Source organism: Muntiacus reevesi, chromosome 21 (assembly GCF_963930625.1).
Source record: "Muntiacus reevesi chromosome 21, mMunRee1.1, whole genome shotgun sequence".
NCBI lineage: Eukaryota > Metazoa > Chordata > Mammalia > Artiodactyla > Cervidae > Muntiacus > Muntiacus reevesi.
The window spans coordinates 337,527-356,312 of NC_089269.1; positions in this window are offsets into that span (position 1 = coordinate 337,527).

The window sequence follows — 18,786 nt, forward strand, 5'->3', positions numbered from 1 at the left end:
TCTCTGAGAATCGAACTTTAGACAGTCTCTTCTGAGCCCTCTTTATGGCCAGGCCTCATTCTGGGATCCTTACCTCATCTGTCTACCCAACTGTAGAAAGAATTCTGCTGTCAACATGGAGAAAATCCCACTACCTTGGTTTCTGATTACCCTTGATAGCTGATTAAGTTCCTCAATCTCTACCTTTGATGGACAGTCTTTGGCCTGCCTTTAGCAAGAATCCCTTGACATTTGAGGTTTCTTCTTAGTAATTTTCTATCCACTGATACCCTCACCCTGTTCATTTGCTGTCTTTGGGGCTTCCCAGGTGGCTCAGCAGCAAAGAATCCACCTGTCAATGCTGGAAACTCAACTTCTATCCCTGGGTCAGGAAGATCCCCTGGAGAAGGAAATGGCAATGCACTCCAGTATTCTTGCCTGAAAGATCTCAAGGACTGAGGAGCCTGGCGGGCTACCATCTATGGGGTTGCAAAGAGTCCAACATAACAGTAACTAAGCAACAACAAAAGCCAGCTGTCTTTATTCAATCTGGAATTGAGCCAAGTTCTACTCTGAAGTCTCTTCCCCCTGTTACACCATTCTCTTTGAATAAAATTCTTTCTACTATATGTTTGAAACACGAAGAATGGGAAGGGGCAGCAAATCATAGGAGGTTGCACTATATGCACAGAATTTTAAAACAATCATAAAACCAACTGCAGGCTGATATTTTAAATCTGTTTGCCAAAAGTTCTAAATAATGTCAGTGATAAAATACTCTTCCTGAAAAAAAAAAATCTTTGTTGTAAATTCTAAACAATTGCTTCCATTACAATTAAGTTTTAATTATATATATATATAAACTTCAAATGGAGTGTTTTTATTATTCATTATTTAATAAATAAGGAATGCTATATAGAAGTTAATTTGAAGAACTCCCATTTGTGTGAAAGTGAACGTGTTAGTCATTCAGTCTTGTCCCACTCTTTGCGACCCCACAGCTATACGCTCAGGCTCCTCTGTCCATGAGACTCTCCAGGCAAGTATACTGGAGTGAGTTGCCATTTCCTTCTCTAGGGGATCTTCCTTGACCCAGGACTCAAACCTGGGTCTCCTGCATTACAGGCAAATTCTCTACCCATTTGTATAGTTGGCCCCAAACACAAAAGGACTCTATTGAACATGTTCATTTTGGAAGTAAGTTTCTAATAGTTTGGAATCACTTGAACTCACCTGGGGCAGAATTTTCACATTTCGGCATTTCAGTCCTGAATATTCATTGGAAGGACTGATGTTGAAGCTGGAACTCCAGTACGTTGGCCACCTGATGGAAAGAACTGACTCATTTGAAAAGACCCTGATGCTGGGAAAGATTGAAAGCAGGAGGAGAAGGGGACGACGGAGGATGAGGTGGTTGGATGGCATCACCGACTCGATGGACATGGGTTTGAGCAAGCTCTGGGAGTTGGTGATGGACAGGGAGGCCTGGCATGCTGCAGTCCGTGGGGTCACAAAGAGTCAGACATGACTGACCGACTGAACTGACAGACTGACTGGTGCAGAATTCTTGCTTCCAAAATCCTCTGTGGGACTACCAATTCCTGCACTTAGAGAGAATATTCAAATAAGCAATAATAAACAATGATTGTAAAGATGAAAAAACAGAACTGCAACTATTTCCTATCTGTTACTTTCATGTGATCATTCAAAATTAATTTATATTTAAAATGTAAAGCAAGAGTATGAACTGAATGTGAGCTGCAAGGTATAATATTTTATATATAATATTTTGTATGCAACATTTATTTTGTTAATTTTATTTTTGCTAGCAAAAGTACACAAAATCAAATAAACCTTTTCACTCTTTTTTCCTAGATATTATTATTATTCATTTTATTTCATGACTATTACAGAAAATGTGTTCATTGTATTAAGACAAGGCTTGTTTAAAAACAACCCCCTACAAGTGGACAGATATATGATAAAGCAAGTATAAAAAATACTAATGTTAGAATCTAGATGTGGTTATATGCATTTACACTACAGATTTCTTTCAACTATATTCTGAAACTTTTCTTGATTAAATATTGGAGAGAAAATTTTCATCTCCAGGAGTCAAAACTCTAGATAAACCACTGGTTTTGAGAGGTAACAGCAAAGGCACCTGGGGTACAGGGTAAAGTCTTGGTGAATGAGCTTTCATTCATCTCCTTTTGCTTTTATTGGCATGGAAATTCTGGTGCAAAAATCCTTTCAATTTCCAGAACATACTGCCAAAGACAATCACAATGGCCAGATGTAGGTTGGAGCTTGAAACAGCTTCAAAAAGAGTGAAGAGATTTCTTTTCTTTCCCAGGGACAAGGATCCTTTTGCTGAGGAAAGTGAGGCAGGTGTCTGCCCACTGGCTGGTGAGCAGATAGTGTGTTGAGACCTGATAGGAGGAGAAACATCTCCCCATTGGATTCCATAGTGATTGTGAGGAGCACATAACTCAACACATCAATTCATCACATGAAAATATTTGCAGTGCTTCAAACTTTGGCCTCAAGATGAGCTTAGCATGTCAGAGGTAGGGCCAAGTAATCCATCTAAAGAGCAAGATTCTAAACCCCTGGCAAAGAAGGCTCTTACCAGGGAGTAGGTGTGGGGTGGTGGAACTTCCATCCTGGCCTAACCAGAGGAGAGGCCAGTTGTCTGGAAACCAATAAAGTTCATTTCTGCTACTCTGACAAAACGTGGTCCACTGGAGAAGAGAATGGCAAGCCACTTCAGTATTCTTGTCTCAAGAATCCCATGAACAGTATGAAAAGGCAAAAAGAGGACACTGAAAGATGAACTTCCCAGGTCGGTGGGTGCACAATATGCTACTGGAGATCAGTGGAGAAATAACTCCAGAAAGAATGAAAGGATGGAGCCAAAGCAAAAACAACACCCAGTTGTGAATGTGACTGCTGATGGAAGTAAAGTCCGATGCTGTAAAGAGCAATATTGCATAGGAACCTGGAATGTTAGGTCCGTGAATCAAGGCAAACTGGAAGTGGTCAAACAGGAGACGGCAAGAGTGAACATTGACATTTTAGAAATCAGTGAACTAAAATGGACTGGAATGGGTGAATTTAACTCAGATGACCATTATATCTACTACTGTGGGCAAGAATTCCTTAGAAGAAATGGAGTAGTCATCATAGTCAACAAAAGAGTCCAAAGTGCAGTCCTTGGATGCAATATCAAAAATGACAGAAGGATCTCTGTTCATTTCCAAGGCAAACTATTCAATATCACAGTAATCCAAGTCTATGCCCTGACCAGTAATGCTGAAGAAGCTGAAGCTGAATGGTTCTATGAAGACCTACAAGGCCTTCTAGAACTAACACCCCAAAAAGATATCCTTTTCATTATAGGGGGCTGGAATGAAAAAGTAGGAAGTAAAGAAATACCTGAAATAATAGGCAAATTTAGCCTTGGAGTACAGAATGAAGCAGGACAAAGGCTAATAGAGCTTTGCCAAGAGAACGCACTGGTCATAGCAAACACCCTCTTCCAACAACACAGGAGAAGATTCTACACATGAACATCACCAGATGGTCAATACTGAAATCCAATTGATTCTATTCTTTGCAGCCCAAGATGAAGGAGCTCTATACAGTCAGCAAAATCAAGGCCAGGAGCTAACTGTGGTTCAGATCATGAACCACATGATCACGATCAACTCCTTATTGCCAAATTCAGACTTATATTGAAGAAAGTAGGGGAAACCAATAGACCATTCAGGTATGACCTAAATCAAATCCCTTATGATCATACAGTGAAGTGACAAATAGATTCAAACAATTAGATCTGATAGACAGAGTGCCCAAAGAACTATGGACAGAAGTTTGTGACATTGTACAGGAGTCAGGGATCAAGACCATCCCCAAGAAAAAGAAATGCAAAAAGGCAAAATGTTGTCTGAGAAGACCTTACAAATAGCTGTGAAAAGAAGAGAAGCAAAAGGCAAAGGAGAAAAGGAAAGATATACCCATTTGAATGCTGAGTTCCAAAGAATAGCGGTTCATGGGGACGCAAAGAGTCGGACATGACTGAGTGACTGAACTGAACTGAAAGAATAGCAAGAAGAAATAAGAAAGCCTTCTTCAGGGATCAATGCAAAGAAATAGAGGAAAACAAGAGAATGGGAAAGACTAGAGATCTCTTGAAGAAAATTAGAGATACCAAGGGAACATTTCATGCAAAGATAGGCTCAATAAAGAACAGAAATGGTAGAGACCTAACAGAAGCAGAAGATATTAAGAAGAGGTACCAAGAATACACAGAAGAACTACACAAAAAAGATCTTCATGACCCAGATAATCAGGATGGTGTGATCACTCACCTAGAGCCAGACATCCTGGAATGAGAAGTAAAGTGGGCCTTAGGAAGCATCATTACAAAGACAGTGGAAGTGATAGAATTCCAGTTGAGCTATTTCAGATCCTCAAAGGTGATGCTGTGAAAATGCTGCACTCAGTATGTCAGCAAATTTGGAAAATTCTCCAAGCCACGCTTCAATTGTACATGAACTGTGAGCTTCCAGATATTCAAGCTGGATTTAGAAAAGGCAGAGATCAAACTGTCAACATTTGTTGGATCATTGAAAAAGCAAAAGAGTTCCAGAAAAACATCTACTTCTGCTTTACTGACTATGCAAAAGCCTTTGACTGTGGATCACAACAAACTGTGGAAAATTCTTAAAGAGATGGAAATACCAGATCATCTGACCTACCTCTTGAGAAATCTGTATGCAGGTCAGGAAGCAACAGTTAGAACTGGACATGAAACAACAGAATGGTTCTAAATTGGGAAAGGTGTATTTCAAGGCTGTATATTGTCACCCAGCTTATTTAACTTATACTCAGAGTACATCATGAGAAATGTTGGGCTGGATGAAGCACAAGCTGGAATCAAGATTGCCGGGAGAAATATCAATAACCTCAGATATGCAGATGACTTCATCCTTATGGCAGAAAGCAAAGAAGAACTAAACAGCCTCTTGATGAAAGTGAAAAAGGAGAGTGAAAAAGTTGGCTTAAAGCTCAACATTCAGAAAACTAAGATCATGGCATCTGGTCCCATCACTTCATGGTAAAGAGATGAGTAACTGTGGAAAGAGTGACAGACTTTATTTTTTTGTTCTCCAAAATCACTGCAGATGGTGACTGCAGCCATGAAATTAAAAGACGCTTACTCCTTAGAAGAAAAGTTATGACCAACCTAGACAGCATATTCAAAAGCAGAGACATTACTTTGCCAACAAAGGACTATATAATTAAAGCTATGGTTTTTCCAGTAGTTATGTATGGATGTGAGAGTTGGACTATAAGGAAGCTGAGCACAGAAGAATTGATGCTTTTGAACTATGGTGTTGGAGAAGACTCTTGAGAGTCACTTGGACTGCAAGGAGATCAAACTAGTCCATCCTAAAGGAAATCAGTCCTGAATATTCCTTGGAAGGACTGATGCTGAAGCTGAAACTCCAATACTTTGGCCACCTGATGTGAAGAACTGACTCATTGGAAAAGTCCCTGATGCTGGGAAAGATTGAAGGGGATGACAGAGGATGAGATGGTTGGATGGCATCATTGACTCGATGAACATGAGTTTGAGTAAACTCTGGGAGTTGGTGTTGGACAGGGAGGCCTGGTGTGCTGCAGTCCATGGGGTCACAGAGAGTTGGACACGACTGAGCGACTGAACTGCACTTAGGATCCACTTCCCTCCATTATGACCAATGGCCACGTGCAAAGTCGCTATCTGATCATCACTTACCACCAAAGGGAGTGAATTTTGAGCAAACACAAGGTTGCCCAGGAGCCTGGAAAGTCAGCCAGCCACTTAGCACTATCCCTCCTGGAGTCCTGTAATAAAGGATACCAGAGTGACCCTAGCTTCTCCTCTCCTGCTGACTCACAGGGAGTCTGATAGTAATTCCTTATATAACACCATAAAGATCCTTGTTAAAAATGAAGTGATGTGGAACATCTTAGAGAACCCCTAGATCTGTATCATTGTAATATCTCCTTAATAAGTTTTCCTCCTCTGGGCTCATCCCTTCCATGTGTTTGTCATTACTAAATACATCTTTCTAAAATAACTCTCCAGTATCACCTCCATCTTTGACAATGGCAGCCAGATCTTCTGTTGTTTAACCCCCTAGCCTGATATTCAAGATTTTCCTCAGCATGGTACCAGACTACTTTTAGCCTGTCAAGTCATGCAGTTTCAGCATTTATTCCTCCATTTATTCACCCATCCTTCTGTTAACTCAACACTTATTGCATGCCTACTATATGATAGGTGCCAAATATTTTTCAAGTGAATAAATTATATCTCTGCCCTTAGAAAGCTCTCAGTAGAGTTTGATATTGAAACTCCAACTAAAAATCTTAACTTATCTACTTAAAAATTAATTGCAGTATATAGTGGAACTATATGTAGATTTGTTCTGTATTTTCCAAGTCTCCTGTAAATGTGCTATACTTTCATAATTTGAAAAACATTTTAAAGCAAAAAAAAAAAAGCTCTCAGTAGAGGAGGCTACAACATTATGTAATAAATTCTATCAAAGACATGTCCAAAAAATGCCCTAGAATCATAGTGGAGGCTGATATCAGCAATCCTCTCCTCTCAATCTTGCTGCGTCCTGCCTCCCGCCCCGGTCCACATGACCTTATTCAAGTCTCTGCCACTTTCAATAGCCTACTTTTCTACCTACTTTTTCACCCCAGCCCATAGCACTCACTTCTTCCCCTAACTCATAATCTTCATTGTGCATACCAGTACTTGAGACTTAAATATTGTTAGAATAATCCATCAAACACTACTTTGTAGCATCTCTCAATGTTGTCTTATTGATTATTTAGCTTATCATCTGTATATTCTGTCTCCAAGCTCCTTGACCTCATACTAAGCAGTTACATCTGCAATGACCCTATTTCCAAATAAGGTCATGTTCTGAGGTTATAGGAGTTCAAACTTCAACTTATCTTCTGAAATAAATTACACAAACCCAAAACACCCTGCAAGTTCTGAGGAATGGAAGGGGCTCTTGGAGGGCAGTCACTCTCAACAGAGTAAACTTGCTTTCAAGTTTTGCAAGTGGACAGTATTGCAAAAATTCTAAAGCCTGGTCATAGTCTGCGGAAGCTGCAGGTGGCGTTCTAACCATGTTCTCTAGATGTTATTCTGAATCTTGCCAGGTTCTCCTGATTCCTTTTCCCTCTCTGATGAGGAGGGGAAAGCATAGGACAGTATGACCTAGTCGTGATCCAGGAGGAGCTGTTAGTACATCATCCATGATCAGTCATATCAATACCAGGGATGAATGTTCAGACAAGACTGTCCTGCATCAGACCAGTAACAGGAGGATAAGGAGGTGGATGGCCACTGTGACTTTTCTTTCTGGTTCAGTGGATTTATTAGAGACCTCTTTTCTCTTTTAAGTTTGTGCTGTAAAAAGTACTCATTTCAGCAGAAACATGTGGTTGGGCTAAGGGGAACTGAGTAAACTAGCCCGGAAGTCATTCTATAGCATATCCCTCACCGGATAAAGCCTAAAGAGTCAGATTGGCCCAAGCTGACAAATGACACTGTCACAGAAAGCGATGAACACATTGAGCTGGCAGAGTTCTGGCTTGCTGTAGGCACTGAATCAGCTCAGTGTTTGAGGAAGGAATGAATCTCCTGTACTAAAAAGTATTGATTTTGGAAATTATGCAAAGGTCACTGGAATACAAAGGAATTCTTTACTTTAAAACAGTTCTAAAAATGAGGTGAATCAGATTGAAAGGATAAGATTGGGGAAATGACACAATGATGAAAAATGAGAACAATTAGGATAAAAAGTATGAAAGAAAACGATGGAAACAAAAAAGCATGTGGCATAGGGCAGGGAGGAGGAAAAGGAGAAATAAAAACAAGAGGGGAAGAAAGCAAAGGTATAGGAGCAACTAACACATTTTAATGTGTATTCCATGGCATAATTTGGCCTGGAGAACACTTCTTTTCAGCAGAGCCATGGCCTACCCTGCTTTCTTTAGGATTAGCTTGCCTACCAATTTCATCTCTCTCATGCTGTCCAATGCTCCAAGTTCCTTTGGAGTTTAGCCCTTGGCATTCCAACTTCCTCATGGGCTGTATGCATGTTTCTGAAATCTGAAATACATACTGTTTGACTATTTGCTCATTATCATAATCATTCACAATTAGAGACCCCAACATATGAAAAATCCCTCATTAAATGTTCTGGTCATTTCTATCAAATAACAGATGCCTGGGAGCACAACTAAGATTAAAATGTAAACATCACTGATGTGGTTAAAAAAAAAAAAGACCTACCCTCCCAAACCCTCCAGCCCCAAAAGAGAAGTATTTCTCAACTGAATTAGACACTTACTCCTAAAAAAATGGTTTGGCTCTCCTAACAGTTTTCACCTTGAGGGAATTTATACAGTGATGAAGCAGGGTTTTTGCCCTTCAGTTACAAACTGTAGGTTCAGATCTTGTTCCAGCCAGCACATACATTGTCTGTTGTGGTTTCTGTAGCATTCAAAACTATTTTTTTTTTCAATCATTTCTGGTATTTCAATGTGATTAAGCTGACCTGCTTAATCACATTGATACCCTAAAACTTCAGGGTACCAGGTAGATAGGCATTTATTTGCCAAAATGTAGCCTGCCTGTCACATTGTTTCTGATCTCGTCTAAAGAGTTTTATCCTCTTCCCAGGCCAGCTCGGTGAAACAGAATCCACCTGCCAATGCGCAAGACGCAGGAGATGCAGGTTTAATCCCTGGGTGGGAAAGCTTCCCCTGGAGGGAGAAATAGCAACCCACTCCAGTATTCTTGCCTGGAAAATTCCATGGAAAAAGGAGCCTGGCTGGGTGCAGTCCATGGGATTGCAAAGAGTCGGAGGTAACTGAACATAGCCTGGCAGATTAAAATAATTGTGCAATATGGCAGTGAGTGTTCTTCAGGACACGGGCGCCTTCAGTGGGATTTTATTCCCTTTCCCAGCAGGCCAAGTGCTTCTGGCTTATTGGGATGACTGCTGCTGTCCTCTCACTTTCTCGTCAAGCATAGAGGGCATATGAACGGATGTCTCTGCCAAGTGATCACTCAGTGCCTCAATTTGCTGCAATGGACCGGAAAGGGTTTTATCTTAAAAAGGGTTTTTGCACTTCTTTCACAAATTGTATGTCACTAGAAGTCCTTGACAGTGCCAACAGAGACTGACCTACGGCTGCCAAATCTCCTTTCTCAAGATGCAGTCTCTCCAGCCTCACTGATAAAAGTGCACAGAGCACCAAAGCATGGCATCTGTCCGCGGGGCTGGCATCAGATCAGGAGAGCCGCTGCTCTCTGCATCATCCAGAGCCGCGAGGAAGGACTTCCCAGGTAGGGGGCGCTGCCTCCCGACGCTCCCTGAGATAAACCCGCACCAACCGAGGGAGTCTGTTCCTTAGGAACGCCTTGAGGGTGGCATGCAGCCTGACACCTAGTAGATGCTCAGCAAATCTCAGCTAGCATAGTAAGTGCCAGTTAATAACATCGACTGATTACTGTGAGTTAATGAATACAACCTTGCCAAAGACCTAGTTTCTCTAAGCTTACCCCTTTTACCACAGACAGGAGACTAGTTTTCTTCTCAAAATTAGTTTTTGTGCCCAAACAGAATGCCTCTTTCACCTTACCCTAATCCTCGCCCTAATTAAAAGATGCCAAAGAAAAAATTTTACATAATTTTACAGAGCTTTGCAGAAATAATTCTGATGAAGAGCCACAGGTTAAAAAAATAATAATACTTGTAGATTATACTTTCATACATAAAACAAGCTACCTTTAGCGTTGGTTACTTGTATACACAAGTGTGCTCCAAATTCAGGAAGGATTTAAGCACTTCTTTCAAGCAGAACCCAGGAAATCATATTTGTTCTTTTCTGAATTACAAACAGGTGAGCTCTTCACTGTGCATTTCTACCAGGGGAAAATGAAATGTTAGTCAAATATGGGACCACATCTTCACTCGTGTTTCCCGCGAGCCTAAGAGTGTGTTTAGTATGGAGAAGGCAATGTTGACATAACTCATAAAACCTTGGCATCATAATGTTCAGGGTTCAAATTCTAGTCCCCCATTTACAACCCTGTGACCCCCTCCGGCCTCTCTACTCCTCACCTTCCTGACCTGGGAAGTCATGTCAGTATTCCCCTTGCAGGTTCATCATGCATGTTAGAGGAGATGAATTATATCGTTCAACATTTAGTAGGTACTCAGTAAGTATCTTTCAAGTGGAATTCCCCGGGATCATCAATTTCCTCTTCATTTGTTCCGAAGCAAGAGCTCCGCTCTCACAGTTTCTCATTTTGCAATTTGTGTGAGCCAAGCTCATCACAAGGGTGATACAGTGTTCTCCCAAAGATTATTGTCCCAAGAATGTTGCAAGGATGCCTCTTTAACTTTTCCAACAGAGGGCCATTTCAATATCTGTTTCATTAAATAAAGGTCAGTAGGGCAATATTCACCATAAACCCGTTTGAACAAGTGAGTTGTACACTTGCTCTTCAAAATGGCTTTACATTCTCAGCTCAGGGCCATGACAGTTGACATATTCATTTTGAGAATATATTATAGGCTCATTGCCAAATCAGAACTTTAATTTTTCTGAATGACAAATCAATTAAACACATTTTGCTTTAATTCTCTTGCCTAAGACATCCAAGCTGAATTCTGGAAACAATTTCTGTTCTGGTGCCATAGTTTGGATTTTTCTTTTTTCCAGTTGACTCTTCTGTTTTTACCAACCATGTCTACTTCAAAGTCATTAATAAGCATGAACAGCTCATGGATTTAATGTGGTCTTTGGAAGAAATGAAAAATGCTGGGATTTGGAGCAAGAACCCAGCAGTCATAAAACTCCTTTGAAGCTGCTGAGAAAGAACAACAAGTTCCTTGTAGACATACAATGTTTTTCAGAATATTCACAAATAGATTTTTAAAGTGCTAATGCTGATGAGAGTGTAGAGAAATGGCCTCACTTATCTTTTACAGGTGAATGCAAACTGGTACTATAGGTATAATTTGACCATATTAACAAAAAATGGGTATTTAACATCTAGGAAATTATCCTAAGGAAATGATCATAAAGATACATCTATATAATTGGGAGGGGGTGCTCCCCTTGTGGCTCAGCTGGTAAAGACTCTGCCTGCAATACGGGAGACCTGGGTTCGATCCCTGGGTTGGGAAGATCCCCTGGAGAAGGGGAAGGCTATCCACTCCAGTATCCTGGCCTGGAGAATTCCATGGGCTCTATAGTCCATGGGGTTGCAAAGAGTCGGACATGACTGAGCAACTTTCACTTTCATATAATTTTTCATACTTTCAATTTTAATGGCGAATTTGGAAACATTCTAAAATTAACAAAAGAAGATCAATTAAGTGAAATGTGGTACATTCATTCAGTGGATTTTTGATGGGAAAGTACTTTTGTCCTTTCCATGTAGAAGAAGTTTCTATGTAGGAAGTATTACTTCTTCTTCCTGTCTTGTTGGAACACCCCCGTGAGTCACATCCTCTTGTTTCTTGAGACAATATCTGCCCTCTCCTTTCTATGAAGCTTTAATAATGAACAGATAGCATCCAAGAGGAACTAGTTTCATGCAAAAGGATAATGAAGATGGAAACATTCTAAAAATGTTATGTTAATTACATATGTATTTTAATATTCTATGATGGTGTGCATTAAATTGTGGAGAGTGGTTATCTTGGATAATAGGATTAAAGAGAGTTGTTCATGTTCCCTGAATTATTTGGATATTTTACAAAGTTTTATCAAGGGAGGAAGAATACATATTTTGAAATTTAAAAAAGGAAAAATTATTGCTGTCCGCATGCATAAATACTGTGAAGCTAGAGTGATAGAAAATTAAGTATGCTAAACATTAATTGAAATTTGTGTAATTAATAAAGTAGCAGCAAGATTATAAAATAACTATAAGCCAACATCTGAAATCACTGTGTGCTTCCAAGAAGGACTGCCTCAGAGACTCATCTGCTATGGATCATGTCATTGTTACTGGTAATACAAGGTAATCTTAATTTCAGTCCAGTTCAGTTCAGTCGCTCAGTCATGTCCCACTCTTTGTGACCCCATGGACTGCAGCACGCCAGGCTTCCCTGTCCATCACCAACTCCTGGAGTTTACTCAAACTCATGTCCATCGAGTCGGTGATGCCATCCAACCATCTCATCCACTGTCATCCCCTTCTCCTCCCACCTTCAATCTTTCCCAGTGTCAGGTGAGTGTATGCTCCTCGGTTCTTTGTCTCGTCACAACAAAAATTTGGAGTGACGGACATTGAAGCCCCCTCGGCGGGTCGCAGCTCTTGGAGGACTGACCGTGTTATAGCTCTTAAGTAAATCAGTGTTACAGCTCATGTTACAGCTCTATTTTATTTAGATGATAGCAGGAAAATCCATCTTCGAGGTGTGAGGGCACGCCAATCCAAAGACGCGAAGAGGAGAGCGCCCCATCGTGCAGGAGAGAGAGAGGAAGAAGAGGACTTTGGCTCCTCTTTTTATATGTTTCTCTGTCCCTGGGCCTGCCTTATGTAAATTGGGCCAGCCAGGAGTGTTGTTTGTTTTACCTGAGGTTCTCACTCAGGTTCCCGGACCTTCCTTTGTTCTATTTTCGTGGGCTTTTCCCTTCCAGGTATTTTAGCCACCGCAGTTCTGGACTCCTTTTCCCTATTCTAAGGTACTTCAGCCCAATTAGCTGAACTCATAGCCCTCACTTGAGCTTTAGAGCTGGAAAAAGGAAAGAGAATAGCCATTTATACTGACTCCAAGTATGCCTTTCTGGTGCTACATGCACATGCAGCTATTTGGAAAGAAAAGGGCCATTTGACCACCCGAGGGCCCCAATCAAATATGGTGGTCAAATCCTTAGACTCTTGGAGGCAGTCCATCTGCCCGCTGAGGCTTCAGTCTCCCGCTGTAAGGGACACCAGAAAGGGAGCACTGAAGTGGCACAAGGGAGCCAAGCAGCTGATCAGGCAGCTAAGAGAGCAGCACTACAGAACCATGAGCTGGTAGGGGTTGCCACCTTAGTCCCGCAGACTGACTTGCCAGAAACTCCTTCATATACTGAAGGTGAGACTCTTAACGCTAAGAGTGAGGGCTCTCAAGATCATATGGGGTGGTTCCAAAAGGAGGGGCTCATTTTCTGCCTGGGAACCTCCAATGGAAGTTGGTTAACTCCTTACATGCCACCACTCATTTAGGAAAAAAGGCCCTCCAAAGATTACTAGAAAGGTCTTTCAGAGGAACAGGCTTCCAAACAACTATAAGACAAGTGGTCTCCTCTTGTCCCACTTGCCAATTAAACAACCCCCAAGGAGCTCGAACACCCCAGCTGGCCCAGCCCGTCCAACGATGTGGGGCCTATCCAGGAGAGGACTGGCAGATGGACTTCACCCAAGTGCCAGTTTCTCAAGGGTATAAATACCTATTAGTCATGATAGATACATTCACAGGATGGATTGAAGTCTTTCCCACCGGAACTGAGAAGGCTGAGGAGGTGGTAAAAAAAACTGCTCCATGAAGTCATTCCAAGGTTTGGTCTGCCCAGGTCATTACAAAGTGACAATGGGACATCATTTACTTCTAAGATCACCCAAGGAGTCTCTAAAGCATTGGGCATTACTTATTGTCTCCATTGTGCCTGGAGGCCTCTGTCTTCAGGAAAAGTAGAAAGAGCCAACCAATTCTTAAAATCAGCGATAAAAAAGATAACCCAAGAGACCTCCCTGGGATGGAAGGAGGCTTTACCAATAGCTCTCCTCCCTACACGTATTGCCCCTAAGGAACAGGTTGGTTTTAGTCCTCTTGAGATGCTATATGGGAGACCTTCTGTTTATGTCAATGACCTCTTCCTAGATCCAGAGTTTCAGACCCTCCAGGCTTATACCATAGCCGCTGGGCAATTCCAACAGGATATGTGCTTGTGGGGTATGAACCAGGACCCAAAAGACTCCAAGGACTCGCCTGAGAGGACCGCTGGAAAAACCATAGCTTTGACTAGACAGACCTTTGTTGGTAAAGGAATGTCTCTGCTTCTTGACTTAATCATATATTTTAGAAAGGATTAATGTTAGAAAATATTCAATTATATTTCTTTTCTTTGTTGGGTGCACATGATGGCAAAGAACTTATTTGACTTGGAAATTTCCATTTCTACAGTTTGCAGTATGTCACATCACATGGCGAAAACCTGAGTACCAGAGGCCTAGGGCTCACACGGCCCCCTAATTAGTGGGTTCAATGGCATGATAGTGTCCCTAAGGAGAACAGGGTTTGCATAATGACTACTTAGGATTTATTCTGCCTAAATCACCGCTGATTGTAATTAGAAAGATTCATGGCATTCTAAGCAGATCTATAACTTGAGAGAGAAGAAAGGTTGTTCTTTTTTTTTTTTTTTTTTTTTTTGACCATTTGTCAAATGAGGTCTTAGTTTCCTGACCAGGGATTGAACCCGTGACCCTAACACTGGAAGCATGAAGGGAACACTAGCGAAATCCCGAAAAGATTGCCCTTTAAAAAAAAAATGGATTTGACTATACTCTGGATCCAAACAAATCATTAGATTATTTTATAGAGCTGAAATGCATAAAGAAGCTATCAAGAATTGGCACCTACCAAAGTGGTTCTTAAACATTGCTTAGGTGCAGAAAGTCTGGTGAGCTACAGCCCATGGTGTTGCAAAGAGTCGGACATAACTGAAGTGTCTTGGCGTGCACGCAGGGCATGTGGTGGCCTTCAGTTTCTTCACCATCTGCACAGCATGAGGGTATTACTAAGCCCTGAAAGATAATGGCCTTGAATCTACATCGTCTAAGAAGCTGGGCTGTTTAAATGGAGAAATTTAGCCTTCAAAATATTCAGGGGAACTAGGTTTACAAAACAACTTGCAGGAATGATGTGCTCATTTCTGCCAATAACTCAGTAATTTGCATTTTAATCTTTGTGCTTTACAGTTACCATAGCAGTGAAAGATCCTCAGTCAACAGGATTATGTCAATTTCAATGATGGTGAAATCAACTGTTAGGCTAATTTGAGGCCATGGAAATTAAATTTACTATCAGCAAAGGTGCTGCAACCTACTGTGTCATTAAAGCTTTCTGTAATGTTAACTAAATGGGAACCTGCCTGGAAACAAAAACAAGACCTTATGAAAAGTGAGCTTTGCTTTTCCGTTAATAGAAGACCCAGTTTTTGTCACAGTTAGTGGGAGGGATGATAGAAAGAGTAGAGAACTCTGGCCTGTCTATCTGGAGTCAGATGTTTTCTTAAGTCATCTTCCTGTTCTTTGACATATCAGAGACTCAGAAATGAGACCTGCATTCACCATGCAGCCTGTACAACCTTACTGATGACAGGTCTACAGATGTCACTAGCTTTCAGCAAATCTTTTTGTTTCTGTGATCATGGGGAACCTTGATCTTGGTTCCGGGGCTGAGGCAGCGGATGTGTGAAGCTGAGAGCTGGGTGTCGTGGTCCTGTCAGGGATTTGCAGCCATCACCATGTAAAATTTTGCACATACCACATCAAGGTGAGCTCTAACTGACCAAATTTGGCCTTTTAAAAAGTGACTTGAATGCACACACTTCTATTTTTAAAGTAGGTAACCAACAAGCTCTCACTGTACTGCACAGGAAACTCTGTTCATTACTCTGTAATAACTTACACGGAGAAAGAATTTGAAAAAGAATAGTATAGGTAAAACTGAATCACTTGGCTATGTATCTGAAACTAACACATTGCTAATCAACTATACTCCAATATAAAATTTTTAAAAAGCAAAATAAAAAGTAACCTGAAAACAAACAAATATTCTGTTTTTCTTTATGATCTCAACCTCTAACCCTGCTTCCTAGAAGTCTAAAGCAGAATAAGGCTCCCAGGCAAGGGTACCACAGGGATTTCTCGAATCCCCCTTGCTCAAGTCCAGCCAGAAAGGGTCTGTCTGGAAATCCAAGCCTCCTCCTCATTGTTTTAACTCTTTTGGGTCCAGGCAGGTTGGGACAAGTGGTAAAGAGGCCAATGCATTCTCATAATGGCACAAAGTTGAAGTTCCTGAATCCAGTGACCTCAAGCAAATATTCCCTGGCCATCCCAGGTCAGAGAACTCTTCCTTCAGAGGGTCCGAGTGAATGCTTGTGCTTCAGCCCGTAAACAAGCAGCTAACGGAGCTGCTGGGTACACTGTTCGCTCAGCTAAGTGCAAATTCAATGAAGAGCCAAGTCCATATTCACTGTATCTCCTAGTTCAGAAAACAGTTCCTTAACTATATTAAGGACTCAATAAACTCTGGTTGACTGGTTATAGCATGATTTTCTAAGTCATTTTCTTACATTCAACACATAATGTGCTTTTTGCTGATTATCAGGGTAGTTTTTGAATAAATAAATAAATAGAAAAAACAGGGTGAGACATTAGGACCTCAGTTAGTAATACCTTAGGAAGGATTAGTGAGAGAGGTTTAGCAGAAAGGCCATACAATTGGAAGAAATGTGTGTTGCTCTGGGACTCCAAAACTAGATTCGAATCCTCGTCCAAACAGCTAATGTGCTAAATGATGTTAGAGAAATCATTTCACCTTTGGTTTCCAGTATTGTTGTAAATAAAATGCAGGATTTGGAATAGATGATTTCTCTAGGACTTTAGAAGAGAAAAATGACTAGGAATGGAATATTACTTCAAGTTTTACTGAGGGCTAACTCTACAAGAGAGCGAGTCCCCAAAGAGCCCACCCAGCTTAAAAAAAAAAAAAAAAGTTCTCTCAACAGAGAAAGTGGTTCATTCTAATAGAGTTTTGAAATACATAGTTGGAATTGGTTAGATATTGTTTAGAATTTTTCACATCTGTGGTTCCAAGTGAAATCACTCCAATTTTCTTTTCTTATCCTTACTTGACTTTGGAATCAATGTTAAATAACCCTCATGATGTGAGCTGGAATCAATATGTTTGTCTTTTCCTAACAGTTTCCTAAACTTATCAATATCTGTTTCTTCCAAATAGAACACTGTCCTTAGCGCAGTCTCCCCCACCCCTTCTCCATGCACTTCTCCACTCAGACCACACGTGAAGCACTGATATTGTGAAGAATTTTAGCTCAGATTACTATAGGTATAAGTTTTCTCTTTATTTTTTAGTCCTTGATTATTTAAACCAGAATGAAATTTTCTAACTTACTTTTACTTCCCATATCAAGTAGTGTCTTCCTGGTAATATATTTTTCTCAGTGGAATATTCAACCCAATTTTATTTTCAAATATGGTTTTTGTTAATATTTTTGTGTCACTTTGAGACTTAAAAAATTAGTTATATGGAAAATTATGTGTTAAATGCTGTTGTATTTTTTTCCCTTCAGCACCATAAAAATATTACTTTATGTTTCCAGGGTTCTACTGAGAAGTCTAATGTACATCTGACTCTTTTTTCTTATATGTAATGAGCTTTTATTCTTTAAAAATTTTGAAGGGTTTCCTATTTATTTTCAGTGGTCATATATTTCACTAAAATATTTCCCACTAAGGGCTCCTATCCTTTATTTTTTGGCATCTTATAGGTCTTTTAAAACTGAGTTCTTAGGGTTTTTTTGGTAATTATAAGAAATTCTCAAAATTATTTCTTCAAAATTTTCCTCCCTTACCTTGATTTTTTTCTTTCTCTTCTGAAATTTCAACTCTATGATTTTTTGCTCAAATCAATGTTTCTTTTGTGTTACCATCTGTTGTCCCCATCTTTTTTTACAGGATCTTGTTTTAATATTCTAGTTTACTGGTTTGTTCTTTTGATCCATTCTACTATCAGTCTTCATTTTATTTATTTTTGGAGCACAGCACATGGCTTTCAGGATCTTACTTCCCAACCAGGAATCGAGACTGTGTCCCCTGCAGTGGAAGCACAGAGTCCTAACCACAAGACTGCCAGAGAATTCCCTGTCATTTTGTTTTTATATGCTTCATATCCCGCTTGTTTTTTCTTCATAATGGAAGGAGTAGCTTCAAGCTTCCCATACTTGCTCTTGTCATTTTAGTACATTATTAGACTCATCATAAATGATTCTTCCCTCTGCCCCATGAAGTCTGCTTCTTCTGGTGCTCCAGTGTGTCTTTAGTGATAATTCTCACACTTCTCAGCGGTCTTCCAGTTGCTGCCCATGAGCTCACATTTCCCTTACTATCTGCTACCTTGACTGCAAATGCAAAATGGAGAAGGGGAAGAAAATCTCAGGCCCTAGCTTGGATTGCTTCTGGTGAGCTGGGAACATACAGCTAGTTGTTTTGGTTTTGTAGTTGCTAAATCTGACCCTTGCGATCCCGTGGACTGTACCCTGCCAGGCTTCCTAGGCAAGAACACGGGAGGGCATTGCTGTTTCCTCCTCCAGGGGCTCTTCCCCACCCAGGGCCTGACCCGCATCTCCTGCGTCCTTTGCATTGGCAGGCAGATTCTTTGGACTCTCTCTTTCTCTGCTGCTTCCTACCTCAATCCTGGGCACTCCGGGTAAACTTGTCTCCTAGAGCCTCACATTTTTCAACACCCTTATCTCCAGGCTAAAACATCTGATGGGACTGAAGGGGTGGGAGCCTGATGGGGGAGGGAAGTCGTGTTGGGAGGAAAAGAAGCCAGAGTGCTGGCAAGTCCACTGGGTTGCCCGCTCCTGCCTCCAGCTGGCCTCTGTCAACCCCGGGCCGTGCTTCTT